The following is a 19,105-nucleotide window of genomic DNA, read 5'->3' on the forward strand; positions in this document are numbered from 1 at the left end:
CAGTTTAATCTAAGGAGTGTCTACTAGGCATGGTGCTGGGCGGGGCACTTTGGGAGGACCCAAGATGTACAAGGCTTAGTCCTTTTCCTTAAAAGTTTTAACTATCTAGTTTAATTGCTCTGAAAGAAGGGATCAATCAAATCCAGAAAATAAGAAATCAAACTACTTGAAGAAATGTGGGGAAAAGATCATGTCACACTACAAGAGGAGTTCTCCAGATAGCAGATTCCTAAATAAATTCCAAAGAGCTTGCCCTTTACTCACATTTGCTTCAAAAAAAAAAAAAAAAAAAAAAAAAGAATAAGCTGTTGTAATAACCTTATTCCTTAGATCACTGTATTCAAAATGAAAACATTTTCTGGGATAGCCCATACAAAAGGGAATATATTTATCCCCACCCAACATACAGAAAAGACATAAAATGAATGAAATAAATTTAGTGGAAGGGCTTCCTGTCATCTGTTCCAAAGTCTCAGCTTCAAAAATCACCCAAGAAATGAATGACTCTAAAGGAGGAGCCTTTACAATTCAGAGAACTCTCTACAGTACCTTCAACCCAAACTGCGTTCACCCCTCCAGCAGACTTCTATTTGAAACAAAAGCAACCAGGACACAAAAAGTGTAAGAGGTTGAAACTCACTGGCAAGTCACTCAATGTCAAATTCAATCATTTCCCAAGTTCCTTCAAAAAAAGCCTCAAAGAACCACACACCCAGCAATCAGCTTTATCTGTTCCACACCCTTGGACCCTCTTTGGAGCAATTGATGGAGAGGTAGCAGACTGCCCTGGAAGTGCCAACCCCGGCTCTCGGCAGATGCCGCTTTTGACTCATTACCAGTAGCAGCTAAACACATAATCGAGCACAGCTGCAAGGAAGAATGGCTTGAGCTCATGGTTGGCTGACTGGTTCCCGAATTCCCACTCAGTAAGCATCCCTCTGAACAGCCTTTTTCTACTTGGGGAAGACCTAGAATAAAATCCAACCGAAAACGGTATGTTGCCAAGTAGAGGGACACCTAAAGCTCTTCATAGGCAGATTCCAATTAAATGTGAGTCAAATACTCCTATTGCTGCAGGAATTCTGCAGAGCCATTTCCACCCAGGTCCTACTGGGGTGCCTTGCTCCAAATAAGACTCCCCTTTCTTTTTTGGTAATATGTTCTTTCATAATAGCAGGAGATGATGATTACCCCCCAACTTATTGTAAATCAGCACCACTGTGCAGTTCTGCTGAGCTGCAGATCCTGGGATTTGGGAGGTCCCCTGTCCAGCACTGGTCTTGGCTGGAACTTGAGCACAAACCTCTTTTCACATCCTACCAAAGCACTGAGAAGGATGCGAGCATGACCTCACCAACCTGCTTGTGGAGTTAAGTTCACAGCTGTCACAACTTTCTGATCACATCAGTCAAACTGTCTCAGCTTCATCAGGAGCATAGAAAGCAGCACAACACTGACCTGAAACTGCATCTTATGCAAAAGGACAAACCAAAGAGCTGAAAGGCACACGGGGTGGAAAATGTTGACATTTGTTGAAAAACATTCAATTGGCCAATCAACTTATTTGTAATTTTAGAATCTAAAATGTACAACTTTTTTCTATTTAGAGGTGAGAGGTGGTATCCAAATGCTGTTTTTTTTCTCCCAGATTTTCTAAAAGGACCACTAGGTTATAGAGTTAGATGGGTGGTAGGGGGGAAAGAAAAGGGCAAGTCTCAAAAGCTGGTCAATAACAATGAAACAGAAGTAACACAGCCACCCACCTAACCCGCCGAGCTCTGAATCCTCTTGTTCTTTCTTAAGGACAGGAGTTGAGAGAGGCTCACAAATGGCATAAAAGAAACACCCAGGTTCATATTTCTGCTCCCATCCCGCGGCATAGGGAAGAATGGCAAACCAGAAGGATGGACAGGTAAGTCCTGGCCCAGATAAAAGCACGGTAGCATGATTTCATAGATCAATTACAATTGCCTCATGATATTATGAACCAGACATGCTATAAGTCTTTTTTTTTTTTCCTTTTAACAAACAGACCCTATTTGATTAATAGCTCCATGGGAGGGAGAACTAGTTTTTATTTGTAGTGCCTCAAAAGAATAGGACCGATCAGGTGATCTGGGAACTGAAAACAGTTCTTTGGTTAAAAAAAGGCTCCATTTTATTAATGACAATGCTGCCAGCAGCCCAACCAGAACCCCACCTGGGCTTACATTCAGCTGACAAGATGCCAGTGTGCACTCTCACGAACACAGCTACATTAGAAGAGCCTGGGAAGGTGAGTTCTTGTGCAGTGATAAATTGTTTTGCACAGTTAGGTGTACATAGCGCCTCTCTAACCTTGAGCCCATTTCCCACGAACTTCAGTCCACCTTGCCTCTCCTTACAATTTTCAAAATGATGAAGCAGACAAAACCCTCTCCTAAAATAAAACTCACATACACCTGTTTTGATTCCCATTTTCTGCATCTTAGACTTGGCAAGGGCCCCTAAGTTCCGGAAAGGGATCTGTAAGTCCACATACATTCAGATATCAACTACACACTTGCACATATATGTGCAACTTTTCAAGTGTATTATGGAAGAGACCAGCACATGTCCTGAGTTCACAGCCATCTCCCCAGCCTCCCCAGCTAGGAGGTGCAGCCATGTGACCAGGTTCTTGTGGTGGGAGAATAGGCATTGGGACCCTACTGGAGATCTGCATCTGGTCAGGAACGCAAAATATGGATGTAGGCAGAGGTGATGCATTCCACTCCCAAGATGACCCCAAGAAAACCTTCCATGCGATTCTCAACATTCTCCCCCTAAGCCTACCCTGCCAGCCAGACACAGGCACCAGGTGCAAAATAACATATTAAGAATGATGTGGTATTACCTACTAACCATTCAAAACTACTTCCTCATTCATTTCACCTCATCAATCACACCTTAGAGAATAAATTGTAATACTACATAGGATATTTTAAGGCCAGATCTTTACATCATATTAACTCCAAGTTCTCCCATAAATCTGTTTCCAAATATGAACATCAAAATTTATAAAACAATAAACGATGTCTGTGCTGTATCTCTGAGCAAATAGGTTAGATTCTATTTATTTAAGCAAGGAATGGAATATACACCGTTATTGAAAGACTGAAAACTAAATTATAAAAACAAGGATGGAGAGAGTACCTATTATTATGTTTGGCAACTATCAGGCAGTCAGCATGGATTCCCTTCCCTGAAAAAAGTCCAACTCTCTAGCTGCAGAGACTGTCGGTAAATTAAGAACTAGAACCTAGGTCTTAGGACCTCACATCTAGTGTCTGTTTTGTAATAACGGATCAAAGTTTTACTTACATTGAGAAACAAAAATGTATGAGTCTCTGAAAAGTGTGCAAAATAACCAGAATGAGCTTTAATGGGATTTGGAAAAGGATCAAGACAGGAAAACAGAAATAATGAAAGAATAAACAGTGCTAACTTCCAGCTAAACATGGCAGGTTGAACACCACTTTTTTCCATTCTCTCCCAAATGTCCGCTAAAATAACAGTAAATAAATAACAATAACAAGAGAACTGGAAAGGAGACAAGAGCAGACAAAAGTTGCCAAGTGTTTGGAATATGGAAGCCAGTGGAGGAAGTGTACCTGACTCAACAGACTCGTGCTGATGAGGAAATTGAAACTTCCATACTTGTAATTGCTTACTCTCCTCTATCTTGCAAAGGCCTGCTCGCCACTCTCAGGTAAACAGTAAAATGAATGACTAAGAGTGATCAGATAAGGGAAGACTGTCTCGCTCTCAGGCACCCACCCCAAGCCTTTGTTTGAGACCCTTTGCACATAGACTTGTTAAGTGACCATTAACTTCAACCTGCAACCAATATGAGAATGCAAATTGTGACCTTAGTCCTGATAGGAATGGAATGTCCTGCTCCTACAGGTTCCTATTAGGACCCCCTACTATGTGTGTAACCCATGGCAACTCCCGAGCTCTGTAACTGCCCGTGACCTATAGTAATTTGTAGCCAATCAGTTTGTACCAATTATAGCTGTATGTTTTAACCTATATAAGGAGAAGACTCCCCTGAAACGAGGCCCCAGAATTTTGGAGCGTTAGCTCGTCTGGGTCCGCCTGCTCAATAAACCTGAGTTCTCCAACTCTCCGAGTGTTGTGCTTGGTTTCTCGTGGGATCAGTTTTTTTCCTGCAACAGTGCCTGCAACAGGATAGATCGGGAGCAAGACCATTTGACCTGTAGAAGCTCAGAGAGGTTTCAGACGTGGAGGCACCTGGTGCTGCAAAAGCTGGCAGTGGAGTTTTGTCTACAACTAGGAATAGTCATTGAAAATTATCAAAAGAAGACTCTGTTGAAAAGTAAAATTGAGAAAATCTTTCAGAAACTATACCAAAAAGGTAACAATAATGACAAAAGATTGTACGAGATAGACGGTCGATCCACGAGGCTTAATAACGGACTGAGAGGAGTTTCCAAAAAAACCAAACACACACAATGCTGGCAAGGAAACTATCAGAGACATATGAACATAAATATTCACCAAACTGAAGGATGCAGATCTATTGAAGGTCCATGAATCACGTAGCACACTGAATTTAAATAATCCACATCGAGAGACAGCATCATGAAACTGGTGCAGATGTTGGCAAATGTCAGCGTGTGGTCCAAATATGGCCCACCACTCATTTTTGTAAATAGTTTATTGGAACACAGCCAGGTTCATTCATTTCTATACTGTCTATCACTGCTTTCCTGCTATAGCGGCAGAGTTCAGTAGTTGAGACAGAGATCAGCATAGCCTACAAAGCCTAAAATATTTTTCCAAGAGAAATGAAATGTGTGTCCACACGAAAACTTCCACATGAATGCTTATAGCAGCATTACTCATAATAGCCAAAAGGTGGAAACAACCCAAATGTCCACCCACAGACAAATGGATAAACTAAATATCATATATACATTGGAAAAAAACAGAATGATAATACACTGCTTGACACGCTGTAGCCATTACAATAGATTAATACTGACCATTGGGTCTTTAAAATGTGATAAAACATCATTAAAAATGATGAAAGGAAGATGAGAAAGAGAATTAGGAAATCATATCATAATGACAATTTAATAAAATATAATAAATCATATTAAAGTTATACTGTAATAACTACAGAAGTACTATCATATAAAAAAATCACAAAAAATTAAAAATGGTTCTCCAGTATTAATATAGTCAAAGGCAAAGTTGGTTTTAGAGCATAGACTATTACCAGGTTAGATAAGATCATTGAATAATGATGAAGGAGTCAACTTACCAAAGACATGACAATTCTAAATATGTATACACCCAATAACAGAACTTCAAAACAAATAAAGAAAAACACTGATAGAACTTCAAGGAGAAGCAGGCAATTCCACAGTGGTAGATGGAGACTCATACATCTCTCAGCAATTGACAGAGTAAGTATGTCAGTAAAGGCATAGAATATTTCAATACTCTCAGGCAACTTGACCTAATTGATGTTTATAGAATATTCCACCCAACAACAGCTAGATTAAGCAGGAAAATTTAGAAGACACAGATTTGTGGGAAACCAGAGAGGACGCAGAGGACAGTAACTTGGAAACACCTGCGGAGGGCACAGGACAACTGAGTGACTGTAAACATGTTCTGAAAACAGAACCAGTCTCAAAGGAAAACCGACTGAGATAAGGCAGTCACGAAGCCCGATGGTGCCAGCTCCGGGTTGAAGCTCAGCTATACTCCCTAGTAGTGATAATATACACAAGGCGTTCTGTTTTGGCTCTTCTGAATTCTCGTGCCTTGTGTTTTTCATGATTTTGTTTTATAATTTGGTCTCTGCTAGAATGCTTTTGATCTTTCTCAATAAATATGCCATGGGAATCAGAGCTTGGGGCTCTTGACTGGCTTGGTCTTGAGTCCCCTGACCGCCTGCTTTCCTATACTCTCATGTGAATTGTCTTAATTCCACCGGGCCACTCACATTCAGGTTCGTTCGTGTGGACGTTACCTCCACAACGGGCGCCTGAACAGGGATCTGAGGTGAAAGGAGTTGCCTGAGCGACTGGTTAAAGATAAAAGACCGGTGGAACCTAAAAAGCAGAGGGACTTGCCAGAAGAAAGAGAGGTAAGTTCTCTTTTTGGGGATTTTCTTCAGGGTTACCTTATGGGTCAGCAATCTTCTACTCATGTTGATGATGACTATGTGCAGTTATTACGGACTCTGTTACAAGGCTCCGGAATAAAAGTGAAAAGGAGGAGCTTTGAAGAGCTATTTTCTTAGAGGACTGGAGCGGGGAGGGAGGGGGGAACTCGCGGGGGGGGGGGGTGAGTCAAGGAAGGGAGGGAATACGGGGATATGTGTATAAAAACAGATGATTGAACTTGGTGTACCCCCCCAAAAAAATAATAAAAAAAAAAAAAAAAAAAGAAAGAAGAAGATGACAAAAAAAAAAAAGAGCTATTTTCTCTAGTTAGACAGCACTGTTATTGGTTTCCAGCGGATGGTACTTTACAAATGAAACAATGGAAACAGGTAGCACAGGAACTTAAGAGAGCTTATAGGAGTGGAGAGCATATTCCTCTTTCCATTTGGTCTCTCTGCAATCTTATTTCTTTAGTCTTGCAACCATTACAATCTCCATCTGGCTCAGATTCAGAGGAGGAAGAAGAAGATAGGGCCAGAGAAGTTAATCTTCTCACCTCTGACCCTGTCATAGAAGGTGAAGAACAAATCATTTATGAAAATGAAAAGGATGAAAGAGAAGAGAGTCCTTTATTGGCAATGCCAGCTTTAAATTATGGAACACAAATTAAGATGAAAAGGACCAAGAAAGGAAACGGTAATTTAGAGGGTGCTACAGCCCCCTTCTGGAACAATGGTCTATTTTTGGATTTGAATGACCCCCCTAAAAGGTCTATTGTCTCACCACTTAAGGGTTCAGGAATACAGAAAGGAATTGTCAAGCCCAATTAGAGGGAGATTTAGAGGCTTACTTACACCCCTGTGCTTTTCCGGGGACTGTTTCTCAAAGTACCTTCTAATCAGGAATTCCCTCAAGGGGCTTATCGATTTGATCATGCCCCTATTCCTTCTAAGACATTAAAAGAATTAAAACAGGCACGTATGGCTTATGGGACTCGCTCCCCTTACACTATGGGGCTAGTGCGAGGTTTATCTCAAGCAGAAAGACTCATACCGTGGGACTGGGACCAACTAGCCCGTCCTTGTTTAACATCAGCAGAATTTCTACAGTTTAAAACTTGGTGGCTAGATGAAGTGTCTCAGCAAGGAGCAATGGCCGCTTACTGTAGAAAAACTGGACGCCCTTCAACAATTAGTTCAAGAACAACTTCAGGCCAGTCATGTTGAACCTTCCACCAGCCCTGGGAATTCTCCAGTTTTTGTAATAAAGAAAAAATCAGGAAAATGGAGAATGTTAATGGATTTGAGAAAAATTAATGCTGTCACTCAGCCAATGGGATCACTACCACCAGGGCTTCCTTCTCCTGCTATGATTCCTAAGGACTGGTCTCTGATTATTATTGATTTGAAGGATCGCTTTTTCACTGTCCCTTTACAGCCACAGGACTGTATTAAATTTGCCTTTCCTATTCCTTCAATTAAAAACCACAAACCTGCAGAATGATATCAGTGGAAAGTATTGCCCCAAGGAATGTTCAACAGTCCTGCTCTTTGCCAACGTTTTCTTAATCAGCCACTGCAGCTGCTAAGGCGGCAGTTTCCTAATGCTTATATAATTCATTATATGGGTGATTTATTATTTGCAACTCCCACCAAGGAGGAATTGACTCTTCTTTTTGCAGCAGCTCAGCAAGAACTATTAAAATATGGTTTGGAAATAGCCAAAGACAAAATTCAGACTGAATCTCCATTTCATTATTTGGGAGCTGTTATAAATCGTACGTAATATCATAACTCCACAAAAAGTTCAAACTCGTGTTGATTCTCTCAATATTTTAAATGATTTTCAGAAATTGTTAGGAGATGTTAATCGGCTACATTCAACATTGGGAAGTCTGACTTATGCTATTTCTAATCTTTTTGATATTCTGAGAGGTGATCCTGCATTACACAGTCCCAGAAAACTCACTCCCACTGTGAAAAGGGAATTGGAATGGATACAACAGCGCATTCATCAAGCTCAGCTTGAACGCGTTGATTTAAATAAACCTATTCAACTTTTGATTTTTCCTTCTTTACGTTCTCCAACAGGTATATTAATTCAGGAAGAGGCCATTACTGAGTGGATCTTCCTCCTTAACAAGGTTAATAAAGAGCTACAGCTTTATCTGGACAAAATGGGACAATTAATTCATAAAGGAAGAATTCGTCTCCAGCAGTTAGCAGGCCGAGACCCGCGTGTTATTGTAGTTCCTTTAACAAACGCTCAAATTAACAAAACTTTGCAAACTAATATTGAATGGCATATTGGGCTCTCGGATTATGTAAATATTCTTGATAATCATTTTCCCCATAGCAAATTATTTCAGTTTTTGAAAGTCACTAATTGGATTTTACCTCATATTGTTGCCAAAAATCCTATTATAGAAGCCCCTACTTTTTTTTACTGATGGAAGCAATAATGGCAAAGCAGGATATTCAGGACCTTTCACTAAAGTATGGGACACTTTTCAAACATCTGCACAAAAGGCTGAATTAATGGCAGTAATATCATTATCGACAGATTTTGCTGACTCTCTTAATATAGTTTCTGATTCACAATATGTTGTTTATACAGTACAAACCATTGAAACTGCTGAATTTAATTCCTCTTCTTCTATCTTTCAATTATTAACTCAATTACAGGAGACTCTTCAACAATGAACTTTCCCATTGTTCATTTCTCATACGTGAGCTCATTCAGATTTGCCTGGACCATTATCCAAAGGTAATCATAATATTGATCAGTTACTTATTGCTAATGTTCAACTTAAAGAAGCAACAGAATTTCATCGATTGACTCATGTTAATGCCAAAGGTCTTAAAGAACGCTTTGGAATTTCCCATCGCCAGAGTCAAATGATTAGAAAACATTGCCTGTCCTGTCAAATCATCAGTGTTCCCTCTTGGCCTAGTGGTGCTAACCCCAGAGGGCAAGCCCCAAACCAATTATGGCAAATGGATGTTACTCGTATCCCTTCCTTTGGTCGTTTGGGATATGTGCATGTTACTATTGATACCTATTCTCATTTTATTATGGCCTCTGCTTTCCCTGGTGAAAAAACATCTCATGTTTGTTCTCATTTACTAGCCTGTTTTATGGTTATGGACCTTCCACACAAATAAAAACAGATAATGGTCCTGCTTATACCTCTAATTTATTCAAAAAATTTTGTAATGAATGGCATATATCACATTCTACTGGCATTCCATATAATCCAACAGGCCAGGCAATTGTTGAAAGAGCTCACTTAACATTAAAACAAATGCTGGATAAACAAAAAGGGGGAGATGGGTTTCCTATAACACCTAAAGATTGTTTGAATAAAGCTTTGCTTACACTTAATCACTTAAATTTGGGGGCTGAAGAGAATAAATCAGCAATAGAAAAACATTGGGAAAATGAAATACCTGAATCTCCTCCCATGCAGCCAATTTGGTGGCGTGATATAAGTACAGACATATGGAAAAGGGGTTAGGTTAAATCATGGGGTAGAGGTTTTGCTTGTGTCTCCACAGAAAGCAGAGAAATATTGTGGCTCCCTGCAAAATGACTGAAACCCAGAAATGAACCAGAAGAGGGTGAGATTCAACATAGATCCACCACTAGAGGAAAGAATGGCAAAGTTGAATATATGACCTTCAATAACTGTCACCAACACAACTCAGAAAACCCTTCCCATGATGTGGGGAGCGATAAAGAAGACCACGCATGGAGCTGACAAGATACTGGAGGGATTGTGCATGCCAAAGACGCCGGCTAACACGTTTCTAGCTATGCTTGCTCTCATTAACACTACGGTGGGAATAGTACATTGTGGAGCTGATTTCTCTTACTGGGCTTATGTTCCACATCCTCCACTAAACAAACTAATTACTTGGTATGATGGAGAGCCTTTTGTTTATATTAATGATTCAAATTGGCTTCCGGGGCCATATGATCCTCAGGGATCTCTGGTGCCAAATGAGGAGGGCTATACTATTTCTAATTATACTGTAGGAGCAGATAATCTTCCAATTTGTTTTGGACATGAGGATCACTGTCTTAAAGTGGAATATCAAGGCTGGCTATCTACCATTAAGACTAACAGTACTAATCCTATTCAGTTATTTTTATTGGCAAGTTTTAGCTTTAAAGACACTGGGATCATTAGCAACACCATGCCTCCAGACATACCCATTTGTCAGCAAAAAATGCTATCATCTATTTCAAATTGGATCAGTTGGGAGAGATGTAGGGGAAATGAAGGTCAAGTGCTTCTTAATATTTCCCAAGGAAATGTCATTTATCGGAGCCCTGAGGGTTCAGCTTGATGCCGCGTTCCCCGTATAATTTAAGACGGAAAAAATATAAGGATGGTACTGTTATCTCAACTGAGGTGTCTGGAGATATTATATACTGACATGGATCACTGATGACTCCTCCAAGTCCATATTTTACTCATGGCCCAGTTCATAATCAAATTTGGAAATGAATGGCCTCCCTTCGTAAAATACGTGCTTCAAAAGGAAATCATACTAGAAATTTGGTTAGTAATGATACTGCACTCTCCTTTACTATTAATGAAACACATTACATACAAGCTTGTATAAAATTCCCTTACCTACTAATGAAAGGACATACTAACTTTGATACTTATGAATTATTGCTAAATTGTGTTAACTGTACTTTTTTTTTTAATTTTAACTGTACTTTTTATACTTGCTTAAATTCTAGCATATTATTTAACCATAGTGCTGAATCAATTTATATACTTAAAGCTCACCCAGGAATTTGGCTGCCAGTTCAAATGAAAAGGCCTTGGCAAGAATCTCCTAATCTCTACTTCTTGCAGGAAATAATTAAAAAAATACTAAAGAGAACCAAACATTTCCTCGGAACTTTAATTACTATCATAATAGGTTTAATTGCAGTAACTGCTATGGCAGCAACTGCAGGTATAGCTCTACATCAGACTATTCAAACTACGGAGTTTGTGCAGCAATGGCATGTTGACTCTGAGCTGCTTTGGTCTGCTCAGAATCAAACTGACAATAAACTAGCTTCTGAAGTGGCTGATTTACAACAAGCCACAGTTATGATAGGAGATGAAGTTTCCAGTCTTCGGAAACAGTTACGTCTTCATTATGATTGGAATAGTAATCAATTTTGTGTTACTCCCTATCCTTATAATTCTTCAAAATTTAATTGGAACAAAGTACGTCAACGTTTATTAAATCAAGGAAATATGACTTATGAATTAACATTATTGCATAAAGAAACCCTTGACACTTTTGACAAAAAATTGGAATTACTAGCAGGATCAAATTATCTGGACAATATTGCTAATAAATTGGATAAATTGAACTTTATGCCCCATTGGCACATATTTGGGGGCTCTGCTTTGGCGATAATTGGGATAGTAATCTTAATGATTTTCTGTTTTGGCCTAGTCTGGCAACGTCTCCTCTGACAAAGTCGAAAGCAACAACGACTAGCTCCGTGTGCTGTGAAGCTCAGATACGTGGCCAAAAAACAAAAAGGGGGAGATGTGGGAAACCAGGGAGAACTCAGAGGACAGTAACTTGGAAACACCTGTGGAGGGCACATGACGGCTGAGTGACTGTAAACATGTTCTGAAAACAGAACCAATCTCAAAGGAAAACCCACTGAGATAAGGCAGTCACAAAGCCCGATGGTGCCAGCTCCAGGTTGAAGCTTAGCTACACTCCCTAGTAGTGATAATATACACAAGGTGTTCTGTTTTGGCTCTTCTGAATTCTCATGCCTTGTGTTTTTCATGATTTTGTTTATAATTTGGTCTCTGCTAGAAAGCTTTTGATCTTTCTCAATAAATATGTCATGGGAATCAGAGCTTGGGGCTCTTGACTGGCTTGGTCTTGAGTCCCCTGACCCCATGCTTTCCTACACTCTTGTGTGAATTTTCTTAATTCTGCCATGCCACTCACATTCATGTTCGTTTGTGTGGAGGTTACCTCCACAACAGTTCACTGGGTAACAGTTCACAGCAAGGGCTGCCTGCAAAGGGCTGCACTCAGCTGGCTCTGGTACAATTACCCCCTTTTCTTTGATACTCTTCAATTCTGAGGAGAACATGTGGGTATGATTTGGATAGAGTGGTTAATCATAAACTCAGCAGAGGAACTCAGTTTTAGGGGACTTGCTTTCAACCTCCATTCCTGGTTCATCTTTTCCCAAGTCTTGCAGGGAATGGGGTGACGACCACTCTAGCTAAGTCCTGCTGGAGAAAAGCATAGTCCTACAATGCATTCCGAGTTAGAAACAATGCCATGTTCCAATTCCTTGATCCAACTCTTATATAAACTTGTATAAGGAATTCAGGAGAAGAAGCCTGAAAAGCAGTGTGAGTGTGGCACTCTGGGGGAGACATTTTGGCAAGTAAACCAGACACACAGAAGTAGAATTTAACAAATTGTTGTAAGTAGTTAGGATGTTGATGGGAAGGGCTTCCCTTTTCTGGAGAACACAGATCAAAATCAGTATTATTCCAAACCAAATCCATCAACTTTATAACCATATGCACCCGTTTACTCAGTTTGTCAAAAAATCATTGGTATGAACATTCTTGAAGATTAAGCAATTTAGCCATGCCTCAGCTTAACTCTCTGTTAGAGACTTAAACAGGCAAAGTTAAAGATGGGATCACAAGGTGTTGAGAAGGAAGCTTAATCAAGTTGCTCTCATGTAACCATCATTATGGCTGATACCTGCAACCCAAACATACCTGCATTTCAGAAACTTTGTATACTTTCCAGATGATCTATAGGTGTATCTTTTATCCATACTGTGTAATTTTAGAAGCTTATCCTCCCTTTGATAATGTTTTCTCTGTATTTCAACATACCAGATATACGACTTAAATATTCCACCTTGAGTTGCCTTAAGGGACCCCTAAAAAATCCCAAAGTTAACAAAAAGTTTCAAAACACTTGGTCCAATAAGATCATCAGTCACTCTAAGAGAAGACTTATTTCTTTTCCAAAGGGAGAAGAGATCCTAAAAGCAAATAGAGATCCTTTAAAGACAAGACAGTGGACATACCATGTTATTGAAAGCAGCATTCTAAGTAAATGTGTTCTCTTAGTAGTGGGGAACCAAATCCAGCCTTGAAAAAAACTTATTTTTAATAACAGTATCCATTTCCCTAAGTTTAGTTTAGTTTCATCCCAACCATGCATAAAATTTCATTTTTTTGCTCAACACATTTATCCCACCTTCCTACTCTATCTTGAAATGGTTTACTTTTAATGATTTTATTAGCTTTAATTACATATTTTGATTCCAATCCTCAACTGTTTAACACCGTCATTTTAATGAAAACCAAGAAGCAAGCAGTTGTGAGTTGGATGTTATACCAGCATTTCTGATTGGAAACGCATGCTTTCGTTACCTTCTCCTAACTAGGCAAAGGTAGGGAAACTTAGATGTGCCCAGCATGCAATGTTCCAATCCTCTATCCTCTTTGAAATGACCCAGATAGTCAACGAATTCTTGCCATTTAACTTGGTTAAGTTTCAAGGTACCAAAATCTAGAGAGGCAATTTAGAAAGACTTAAAGTGTCATCATTTGAACTTATGGTCCTTGCTGTCAAATTTGCAACAGATATAACGTCTTTTTTGATCTCTAATAAACCTAGGTACAGGAGAAGGTTTATACTTCAGAATCCAACAAGCTTAAGGCAGCTTCCATACCAGATATCAATTCAGTACTAGCTATTTGCCAGATCATGAGAACCTGAAATACATTTAGGCCAAATTTCTCAAGAGGAGGAAGTATTGAATTGGTAAGTGCTTCCTTTTCAGTTAAATAGAGCTCATTTACACATCAACTCATCACTTTATATCAATTTCCTTATACCTGAAAATGGTCCACATCTTGAGAATGCACCTGAAAGGGGTGCATTGGGGAAAGACATTTGAGTTTCCCATAGCCGGATCAATTTCACACAAAACAAATGGCCTCTTTTGAGGCCAATACTGGCCAGCAAAATATCAATGACCAGGACTGAGTGGGGACTAAATTTAAAAAGCTAAAACAGCAAAAGCAATTAAAATTTGGGAATGCCTCCCTAGAAAAACAGTGAGTGTAGGGATTTGTGCTTCATTTATACCAAAGTTGGAAAAGTAAGATTTAAGCCCAGGCCAGTTTTTACTTTATGGATATTAAGCAAACAAGTATATAGGTTCCTTAGTGGATTTAAGCACTTTGCTGGTGGAAAGAAGCCTGGTGTTAGAGTTTTCATAGACTTTCAAAAGCTGTTCACATTTGTAAAAATGCACTGCTCATCCTCTGAGTCAAAATTAAAATTTCAGTATATTCGACAAAACCTAGTACACAGAGCTACAGAATTTTTTGCACATCTAATTCCTCTAATTTATTCAGAAGCTTCTTAGAACCTTGAAATAGATCCCCTGCCTGAGGGCCAGTCCTCTCCTGTTTTTCAAATGACGACCTTTTGTGATCACCTTGACCTCTTCCCTCATTTAACATGTCTTCCCAGAAAGTACATCGATTATTCTGCTTTGGTCATTGTGCCTAATTTGGGTTGTTCCTGTTCCTTTGTTTGTTTGTTTGTTTTGTTGAGTGTTAAAATGATGCAGAATGTATCAAAGTTGTGGGATGATGTGGTCGAAGTGATTTAATTCTTCCTTTTAAAACAATTTTTCATTTTGTCAACATACCAAACCAAAAGAGAATAACCAATTTACTTAAAAAAGAAAAATAGACAGTTAAGACAAAGGATACTAAGCCAAGGAGAGGCAAAAGAAGTAATGCATTTAGAGGTGTAGCTCCAGACCAACTCTCAGAGCTGCCTCTGTTTTCAGTCTCTGTTCTCATCCCTGCTCTCCCTCTCCCTTCCCTCAAAGATTAAGCCCACCTGCTTCCCTGAAGTCTTACATCAACCACTCTTCCCCCGACCCAGGGCAGAGAAACCCATCTACTTTACGGTCACCCTCTATTTCCATCCCATATGCTATTTTCTCCTCATTTTTATTTTTATTAGGCAAACAATCCATACTCATGAAAATAATTATAAAATGAAAAGTTGTGGGTGGTTGAGCAACTTCTTCACAGCCAGCTCTGTGATTTTCGTGAGGATTTAAGGCCCAGTTTCGTCTCACATGTACAGCTTTTGGGCTGTCCCTTTCACAGTTCAATTTCAAGCAGTGTCTCCTGTCATAGATTAGGGGGGAAAGATTTAGAAGGAACTAACATGTGACCTCTCAGTGAATCCGTTGACAAGACTTAGGAAGTCTTTTAAATTTACATTATTAACCTCACATTTTGAAGGTGTCTAAATTGGCGGAAAATAAGTTTTCTTGGTGCCTTATTGGTTTATCCTTGCAAGCGTCTGTCGTGTTTTCTCGTGGTCATTTCCAGGGATGGGCCTGTGTGTGTGTGTGGTGTGTCATTGTGCGCATGTACAAGCTGAAATAATGTGCCGACAACACTGTTTCCAAGTTGGTCTTCATGAGGCCGTTTCCTCCTGGGCTAGGGCTGCGCTAATCCTGACACTGGCTGCCAGGAGAAAACCTCGTGGATTCCACACGGAACCGTGATACCAGCATCCGTGACCTGCCGTCTCAAGCACAGAATGGGAACCCCAGAGCTAGGAAGTGTCGTGGTATATTTTAATGAACTGCTACCCCTGCTAAAGAGGCTTCTTTCACTTTTGTGCTCTACAGAAAGACCAAGCAGGTAGGAGGGACAAAGCTTTGACTAACTGCTTTCTAACACCGAAGGTGGCCAACAGGACAGAGACCGTCACAGATCTAGGCAGGTGTGAGGGACAGTGGCTGAGAACTGCCCGCTCCCCCCGTGGGTCCTTTCTTGCCTCCAAAGGCCAATCAAGGGATCCTGGGAAAGAAATACGCCTGGGCTGAGGAGGCTGTTTCTAAAAGAAAAAGCTACGAAGACGCTAAAGCAGGGTGAAGGGTAGGCAGGATGAAAGTAACTAAGGAACCTGACTCAGAACCTTCCAAAGCTTCTAGCAGCTTGATGACCATTACAGGATTTATTTCAGCCAGGATAATATCTGTGGTACATCATTTGAAGACAATACTACTTCATGTTGCTACAAATTGTATGTATAGTGTGTATGTGTTGTGGGTGTGTCTATAAATAATATATGATATATATGAGAGATTTAGTGACTTTTGATACAGGTTTGGTGCAGGTGAATGTATTGCTGAGCCAAATGAGGCACATATCGAGTGAGTCGTTTGAGTCCAGGGCATTCAATACTCTTGCTGATTTCTGTATACGTATAGTGCCTGTCCCACGTGGTCTTGTCGGTGTCATGTCAAATCCAGAACTCACAAAGCAGAGCCAGCGATGTTTTATTTGTAGACAATCAACTTAAACCTATAAATTATTACTGGCAGACGATTATAATTCTGAATCCCTAACACTAACAAAAGGAAACCCAGAGCATCTTGAGAAGAAGTTTTTTGTTTTTGTTTTGTTCCTGGAAGTCAATCGAACAACAGTTGTCTGGTTACATTAGTTTCAAGATACTTAATTTGGTGACCTTATTATTTCAGAAAAAAATTTGTATGTATTATATTTGTGGGAAGCTAAAATAATGGTTTGAGATTTTTATCAAATATGGAGAGTAGCTATTTGTGAAACACCAAGAAATGTCTATATTTGTTCCTTTGTTCCCAATTAATGTAGATAAATGTTAACGTACATTAGAGCAATGGTAAAGCAAATAGAAAGATGCTGTACAAGTATTTTTCTCCTCATGCTTTTATGGAGAGACACACTGCTTTCTCAAGAGTATCTAAAGGAGATACGTGGATTCTAACTTCATGATCAGACTCCTCAGGTTTACTTAAAATATAAGCAGCAATGTTTTTATTGATAATAAAGTCAAGCAGATTTCAATCGCCAGAAGCAGAACTCATGAAAACATATTTTACTTGACTATACTTCATAGGTCCTCCTGCTGATCCTGTGATTGATTCACTTGAAGAAATGAAGGGAAATACACATAAGAACAGATGTTGCCTGAGATGGTGGTCTAGTTTATCAACCCTCCATCTATACTCTATACTGAAGCAACTTGGATAGAATTATGCTGTTCTGGGTGTCTGGCTGGCAGTCAGGAACTCCCCAGACTTTATCATTCAGCAGTTAGATCCACAACATGGTATGAAGGTCTAAATACAAATCAGGGAGCCTAGGTAAGAGGATATATAGCTCTCCCTCTATATTTGTGGGGAATTGGTTCCAGGAGTCTCCCTCTCCCCACCCCCCACCCAATACCAAAATCCATGGATGCTCAAGTCCCTTATATAAAATGGTATCTAAGAGCACTATGTGCATATAACCTATGCACAATCCTCCCATCTTCCCCCGCATCCTCCCGTATACTTTAAATCATGTCTAGATCACTTATAACACCTAACACAAATCCTAAGTAAGTAGGTGTAAATATAATGCAAATGGTTGGTGGTGTGTAGCAAATTCAAGGTTTGCTTTTTGGAACTTTCTAACATGTTTTTCCCTAAATATTTTCAATCCACAGTTGGTTGAATCTACTGACACAGAACCTGAGAATACACAGGACCTAATCAACAGGAAGTTGATTTAGAGTTGGCACTTCCCTGACAAGCTGGTGGACAGATGCTTAGTAAACCAGAAATAATTACTTTAGTGTCAAAGTGAGTACTATGAGCATTATTAGATTCGTACCTATTAGAGCATTTGGGAGAATGGAAAACACAGCAGTTGAGCTGCATCCTGGGGGAAGATCCACAGTGCCTTATCTGAACAGGTCTCTGTAGTTGGCACATCTTCCCAATGCTTTCTCATTGCTCGTTTCCTCCCAGTGGAATAGGGGGGGCACCGTTGGACTTAGGAGGTTGGAGAAATAGATAATGCTTCTTTTAGTGATTTAGTTACAGAGCTCTTTCATTTGTCATGCCCAACAGAATGAGAGGCAGTAGAATGGTTCTGTGCATAGAATTGAGAGCTATACTGACTAGGGATTCAAATCCCAGCTCCATCATTTATGGGCTGTGTGATCCTCGACAAATTACTTAACTTCTTAGTACTTCATTTGTGTACTTCATCTTAAGACTGTCTCATCTGTGAAAGGGGGATAATGATAGGACTTATATTTTAGGGTTGAGAGGACCTAAAAGATTCAATCAGGCTAAGGTAAGTAAAACAAGGAGGAAGCAGCCATTCAGGAATAGAATGGAAAGAGAACTGAGAGACTAGTTTTCAAATTTGTATCTGCATAAGAATCATTTGGGGTTCCTATTCGAAAGCTAGCTTTCCAGCCTTCAGCTCCAGAAATTCATTCCAAGAAGTGGGCCTTTTTGTTTGCTTGTTTCAGTACATTTTTAGAATTATTTTAGGTTTACAGAAAAGTTGCAAAGATAGATCCATTTTATCCTAATATTAACATGTTATCATAGCACATTTGTTAAACTAAGAAGTCAACATTAATACCTTACTGTTAACTCCGGACTTCATTTGGATTTCACCAGATTTTCCACTAATGTTCTTTATCTGTTCCAGGATTCCACACTGCATTTAGAGAAGCTTCATTTCTTACAGGCACTTTCAGCCCATGAGAGGCAGGTGGTCTGGGGGCCACATCTTGCGAAACACTAGGACATGTAAAGGACTGAGGAAGGTCAAATTGCCCCATCCTCATGTTGGGAAGATGAATGCAGTTTTGAAGCAGAAGGGAATAAACTGGGGGTGGGGGGTTGGATGTAGAAGTTTGATTTTAAGAGTTGGGATGGAATCTCCTCCATTAGATGAGAGGGGTTACCTTAAGAAGTGAGGCATTGGACTTCCCTGGTGGTCCATTGGTTTCCATGCTTCCACTACAGGGGACACGGGTTCGATCCCTGCTCAG

The 19,105-nt window shown here is 39.8% G+C and overlaps 1 long non-coding RNA gene across 1 annotated transcript; it reads right to left on the reverse strand.

The window, feature by feature from the left end:
* Window positions 1-17,155: 17,155 nt before the first annotated feature.
* LOC130829957 (uncharacterized) lies at window positions 17,156-19,066 on the reverse strand. Its single transcript, XR_009047678.1, has 3 exons — window positions 19,019-19,066; window positions 18,691-18,851; window positions 17,156-17,196 (listed from the first exon to the last, which is right to left on the reverse strand). It is a non-coding gene; the product is annotated as an uncharacterized LOC130829957 (long non-coding RNA).
* Window positions 19,067-19,105: the final 39 nt, after the last annotated feature.

The sequence above is a fragment of the Hippopotamus amphibius genome, chromosome 10, assembly GCF_030028045.1.
Source record: "Hippopotamus amphibius kiboko isolate mHipAmp2 chromosome 10, mHipAmp2.hap2, whole genome shotgun sequence".
NCBI lineage: Eukaryota > Metazoa > Chordata > Mammalia > Artiodactyla > Hippopotamidae > Hippopotamus > Hippopotamus amphibius.